General features: G+C 46.8%; 2 non-coding genes across 2 annotated transcripts; both read right to left on the bottom strand.

Annotated features, from left to right (window-relative positions):
- Window positions 1-1021: 1021 nt before the first annotated feature.
- Window positions 1022-1093, bottom strand: TRNAC-GCA. The gene has a single exon. It is a non-coding gene; the product is annotated as a tRNA-Cys (tRNA).
- Window positions 1094-5946: 4853 nt separating this feature from the next.
- On the bottom strand, window positions 5947-6018 carry TRNAC-GCA. The gene has a single exon. It is a non-coding gene; the product is annotated as a tRNA-Cys (tRNA).
- Window positions 6019-6385: the final 367 nt, after the last annotated feature.

The raw sequence follows: 6385 nt of genomic DNA, 5'->3' as shown, positions 1-6385 counted from the left end.
GGCCAGTGCACCCTGGGCAGTGTGTGGCGTCATCTTCTAGCAGTCCTGCCCGTGCCCCGGTGCCAGGCCTCCCATCTCCCATGGTGCCAGCTTCTCTGTCTCCTTGTGAGCTCCTCTTCTCAAAGAGATTCACAGCTGAATTTGAACCCGTTACCTCTAGGTTCTCAGGCCACCGGCCTAGTTTGAGCCAGCAGGCAGTAAGTCTCGGGCCCTGCGCCCTCGGCCAACTCCTCTTTGGCTGGGCAGGCTGCAGGCCTGCCTAGAATGAAGGTCCGGAGCTTGTTGTCTCTCTCCCTCGCCTGCTTTTTCACTCCTTCCACAGCCAGCTCTAACCTGGATGCAAAGACGTTTACTGAAAGTCGCCTGGAGTAAGCCAGGTGCCGAGCTCTGAGGGGCTGAGCAGGAGGAAGGGCACGGCTTTCGCCAAGGAGCAGGAGGAGGCCCCAGAGGCAGGGCAGCTGGCAGAGGCTGGAGGCACACAGGAAGCCAGAGGGCGAGGGCAGAAGAAATAGGTGGAGCCACGGGAAAAGCCCGGCTCCGAAATGCAGGGACCAAGGAGATGAGGGGCCAAGAGGAGGGCCTGGCCGGGCCTGGACACGTGTGCGCTTCTGTGTCCCCCTGACCCGGGCGGGGGGCACAGCCAGCAGTTGCTTCTGACAAGCCGGGGGCCTTCTTTGAGCTTTCTTCAGGGCCCAGAAGAGCATTGGAGAGGAAAGAAAATGACAGTCAATGAAAGGCCTGGCCAGACTCTGTTTACTCTGAGGCTCTGACGTCCCCAAAGAGCAAGGAGAGGACTGTGTCATCCAGGCCACAGACAGGCACGCCGGGGGCCCCTCCAGGGAGTGGGGTCAGCCTGAGCTCAGGGAGGTGCCTTGGCCTGGACCCTGCATGCTTGGAGTGTGCAGGTTACATTTTGTAAAGCACCTGAGGCTGAGGCTGGCAGAGGCTGAGTACTTGCAGACTCCTGGGAGGCCAGGAGGAAGAGGAGCAGGTGGAAGGCCCAAAAGGTGAGGCAGCTGGTAGGGGGCACCTGGATTTGAACCAGGGACCTCTTGATCTGCAGTCAAATGCTCTACCCCTGAGCTATACCCCCTGGCCCGCAGGGACATACTTAATGAGCCCCTTTCCAAGCTGCCACCACACCCAGAGCACCTGCCTTCCTGAGTCATTGCCAGTGGTTTGGAGAGGCCTCCCCAGGGCCCAGCTGCCAGCCCTGACCTTGGGCATAAGAGCCACGCCCAGGGGCCCCCTCTGAGGGTCCCCCACACCCACCAAGTCCTCCACAGGCCTTTTGGGCCTCAACCATTCTAACAAGGGCCCTTTTCATACCGGGCTGCAGCTCGTCCTCACTCCCCACCCAGATCACCCCAGCAGGCCCCAGGCGGACAGCAGCCAACCGTCCCTCAGCCCCCTGGCCTGGAGAGGAAGCTGAGACAGTGCTTTGGGCCTTCAGCTTCGATTTGGCCCAGAGGCGTGGAAGGCCGCCCTCGGCAGAAGCTGCAAGTCCTCTTGCCCCTCCACAGGCCTCGGGTGGGCCCCGACGTCTCCTGCAGAGGGCTGGGGAGAACTTCAAGGCCCTCCCGAGCACCATCTCCCAGCTCTAGGCTGCCTCTCAGGCCCTTTTAGTTTACTGACAGACTTTCCAGATGGGAGGTGCAGTTAGTGGCCCACACGGGTAGGCACTCCTGGCTCAAACAAGGCAGACATCTTCGGTGCCTGGCCAGGCTATGCTCTATAGCCAGGGGACCCTGGACAGCCTGCTTCGTCCATCTCCCACCAGGCCAGCCAAAGTCCACTTTCCTGCTACCCTGGGGCCACCGGAGCTTCCTCTCCCACGGCTGCCAGGCTCTCTGTCTCCGTGTGACCCTCTAGCCAGCTCCTCTGCACAAGGAGATTCATGTCTGGATTGGAACAGCCACCTGTGGAATCTCAGGCCATCACCCTGGGCCTGAGCCAGCAGGCAGGAAACCCCAGGGTGCTGCACCCTCAGCCAGCTGCTCTCTGGCCGGGCAGCCTCCAGACCTGACTAGGAAGAAGGGCCTCTACCAAGGCCTCATCTTTCTCTCTCTGTGTCTCTGTGTCTCTGTGTCTCTGTGTCTCTGTGTCTCTCCCTCCCTCCCTCTCTCTCTCCCCCCATCTCTATCTTCATCTGTCTCTCTCTTCCTTTCTCTCTCTCCATCTCTCTTTCTGTCTGTCTGTCTGTCTCCCCTCCTCCCCCTCCTCTGACTCTTTCTGTCTCTGTTTCCCCTCTCTGTCTTTCTTGTGCTTTTTTGTTTCCCACGGCCATCTGTAACCTGCATATAAAGACACCAACCCAAAGTTGCCATAGCAGCCTAGATAGCTGGGAGGCCTGAGGAGCCAGAGGAGGAGGAAGGGCAGAGCTTTTCCCTTACTCCTGAGAAGAGGGTCAGCAGAAGGAACAGGGGCAGACCCCAGAGACAGGGCAGCGGACAGAAGCTGGAGGCCCATGAGAAGCCCGAGGGCAAGGGGAGGAAGATGCACTTGCAGGCACAGGAGAGCCCTGGTGGCAAATGCAGGGACCAAGGAGATGAGGGAGCAAAGAGGAGGCCCTGGCCAGGCCCAGGCTCAGTGACCTGGACATCTGTGGTTTCTTATGTCCCTGGAGTGACTCAATGACCCTGAGCTTCCAGGAAGGACACTTGCTAAAGTGCATGCATGGTCAGCTTTGATCTCCTCTTGAGGCTTCTGAAGGTACCAGGAGACGTTTTTCCCATTTTCCCAGTTACTTGTAGAAACAATATTTGCAATTATTTTTTGACATTTTGACATTCAAATTTTCTCCCTCCCCATCCTCCTCCACTCTTCCCAAGATAATGAATAGCCTGATATAGGTTATATATGTATATATATTTCAGAAAATACATATTTCCATATTGCTTATGTCGAGATAGAAGATCCATATCAAACATATGTAATACATACATACACATATGTCTCTTTAATGAAATAAGATGGAAGATGGCAGACTTTGATCTGTACTCAGACTTCCACAATTCATTTTTTGGTTGTGGAGAGTTTTTTCATCCTGAATCCTATGTGGTTATCTTGGAGACTTGTTTTCCTGGTCATGGTTTAGTCCTTCACCGTTGATCGTCACATAATATGTTACTGTATACAATGTTCTCCTGGTTCTGCTCACTTCACTTTGCATCTGTTCATGGAAGTCTTTCCAAGTTTTTCTGAACTCTTCCTGTTCCTCATTCCTTATGTTTCATTAATAATAAGAATAATGTTTCATTATAAATATGTGGCACAACTTTTTCATCCATGCCCAAAGCGATGGACAACCCCTCAATTTCCAATTCTTTGCCACTACAAAAGAGCTGCTAAACATATTTTAGTACAAGAAGGTCCTTTTCCCTCATCTTTGATCTCTTGTAATGGTATTGCTAGGTAAAAAGATATGCATAATTTTTTGCCCCTTTGAGCCTGGTTCCATTCTCTAGAATGGTTGAATCAGTTTACAATTTTTTTTCTTGCATCTCTTCCAACACTTATCATTTTCCTTTTTGGCCATGTTAACCAATGTGGTAGATGTGAGCTATTATCTCAGAGTTATTTTAATTTACATTTCTCTAATCAGTAATGACTTGGAATCCTCTTTCATATGACTATAGATAGTTTTCATCTCTTCCTCGGAAAACTGCCTGTTCTCATCCTTTGACCATTTTTTGGTTTCTTTTTATGAACCTGACTCAGTTCAGTATATATTTGAGAAATGAGGCTTCTGAACAGAGATACTTTCTATAAAATTTTTCCAATTTTCTTCTTTCTCAATCTTCCTTGCATTGGTTTTATTTGAACAAAACCTTAATTTCATGTAATCCAAATGATCTATTTAATTTTTCTTAATGTTTTCTGTCTCGTTTGGTTAAAAATTCATCCCTTATCCATAAGTCTGACAGGAAAACTTTTCCATATTTCCCTTATTTGTTTATGGTGTCAATCTTGATTTCTAGATCAAGTATCCTTTTTTGACTTTATGCTGGTGTATGGTGAGAAATGTTGATCCACAGCTAGTCTCTGTTGTACTACTTTCTAATTTTTCCAGCAGTTTTTATCAAGTAATAAGTTCCTTCCCCAAAAGTTTGGATCTTTACATTTATCAAATACTAAGTGGCTAGGACATTAACTATCATGTGTTGATTGTTTAATCTATTCTATTTGTCTACCACAATATTTCTTAGCTAGTACCTGATTGTTTTGATGATTACCCCTTTATAGTATAGCTTTATATCTGTTATGACCAGGCCTTCTTCCTTCATATTTTTCTTCCTTAATTCTCTTGATACTCTTGGCACTCTTGGCTTTTTTTTCTTTTAAATGAACTTTGTTGTTATGTTTTCTTGTTCTATGAAATAATTCTTGCCTTCTTTAATTGGTATAGCACTGAACAGATAAATAAACTTAGATGGGATTGTCATTTTAAGTATATTGGCTCTGCCTATCCAAGGATAATTAAAATTTTACCAAAAGTTTAGGTCTGACTTTATTTGTGGAAAGAATGTTTTGTAATTGTGTTCATGTAGTTGCTAAATTGCTTTTGTTAACTATACCCCAAGTATTTGATATTGTCTTGTGTTATTCTGAATGCAATGTCCTTTTCTATCTCATGCAATAAGATTTTATTGGTGATAAATAGAAATACTAATAATTTTGTGGGTTTATTGTGTATCCCAGGACTTTGTGAAGCTGTAAATTATTTCTATTTTTCTATTTTTGTTTGATTCTCTAAGAATATCATCATATCTTTTGCAAAGAATGATAATTTAATTTCTTCATTGCCTATTCTCATTCCTTTAATTTCTTTTGCTGCTCTTACTGAAATAGCAAGTATTTCTAGTACAATATTAAATAATAGTGGTGATAATGAGCATCCTTCCTTTACCCCCAATGTTACTGGGAAAGGATTTAATTTATCCCTATTAAAAATGATTGCTGATGGTTTTAGATACATGCCATTTATCACTTTGAGGAAGGTTCCATTTATTCCAACATTTCCTAATGTTTTCATAAGGAACAAGTATTTTATTTTGTCAAATGCATTTTCTTCATGGATAGAAATAATTATATAGTTTTTGTTGGTTTTGTTAATGACATAGTCCATATATGGATGGTTTTCCTAATATTGAACCATCACTACTTTCCTGGTACAAAACACCTGATCATAGTGTGTGATTCTTATGATATTATGCTGTAATCTCCATTTCAGTATTTTATTTAAAATGTTTGCATCACAATGACCCAGGACAACTCTGAGGGATTTGTGGGAAAGAATGCTACCCGCATTCAGAGGAAGAACTACAGGAGTTGAGACACAGAAGAAAAACAAATGCTTGAACACATGGGTTGATGCGGACGTGATTGGGGATGTAGACTCGAAATGACCACACCAATGCAACTATCAATACTATGTAAATAAGTCTTGATTGACGACACAAGTTAAAACCAGTGGAAATGCGTGTTGGCTATGCTGGGGGTGAAGGGGAAAGTAAAAACATAAATCATGTAACCATGGAAAATTTTTCTAAAAAATAAAATATTTAAAAAAATATTTGCATCAATGTTCCTTAGAGATTGGTCTTTAGTTCTCTTTCTCTGTTTTAGCTCTTCCTGGTTTGGATCCAGAAGAGAATTTATGAGGCAGGAAAGTAGTAGCCAATGGAAGGTGGCTGGACCTAGCCAGACTGTTTGCCTTGAGGTCATGACATCCTCATAGAACAAAAGGACTGTGTCATTCAGGCCCCAGAGAGACAAGCTGGTGTCCCCTCCAGGTGTGTTAGGTCAGCTCAAGGACAGGGTGCTTCCTTGGCCTGGACCCAAATGCTTGAAGTGTGCCTACCAAAGGTGGTGAAGAGGTTGAGGTTCTTATAGGCACTTGGGAGGCAAAGAGGAAGAGGAGACCTAAAAGGTGAGGCAGCTGGTAGGGGGCACCTGGATTTGAACCAGGGACCTCTTGATCTGCAGTCAAATGCTCTACCCCTGAGCTATACCCCCAGCCCGTAGGGATACCCTTAATTAGCCCCTTTCCAAGCTGCCACCACACCCAGAGCGCCTGCCTTCCTGAGTCATTGCCAGTGGTTTGGAGAGGCCTCCCCAGGCTGGCCCACTTGCCAGACCTGATCCTGGGCATAAGAGCCACGTCCAGGGGCCCCCTCTGAGAGTCCCCAACTCCCCCAAATCCCTTCAAAGGCCATTTGGGCTCCAGCCATTCCAACAGAACCTTTCCATTATGGAGCTGCACTGCGTCCCCCCTCCTCACCCAGACAGGCCTGGAAGGCCCCCAAGCAGAGAGGACCCAACCTTCCCCCAACCCACTGGCCTTGAGACCCAGCTGAGACAGTTCTTTGGGCTCTCAGCTTCC

Source organism: Gracilinanus agilis, chromosome 5, assembly GCF_016433145.1.
Source record: "Gracilinanus agilis isolate LMUSP501 chromosome 5, AgileGrace, whole genome shotgun sequence".
In the NCBI taxonomy this organism is placed as follows: domain Eukaryota; kingdom Metazoa; phylum Chordata; class Mammalia; order Didelphimorphia; family Didelphidae; genus Gracilinanus; species Gracilinanus agilis.
This window is presented reverse-complemented; position numbering and strand designations above follow the sequence as displayed.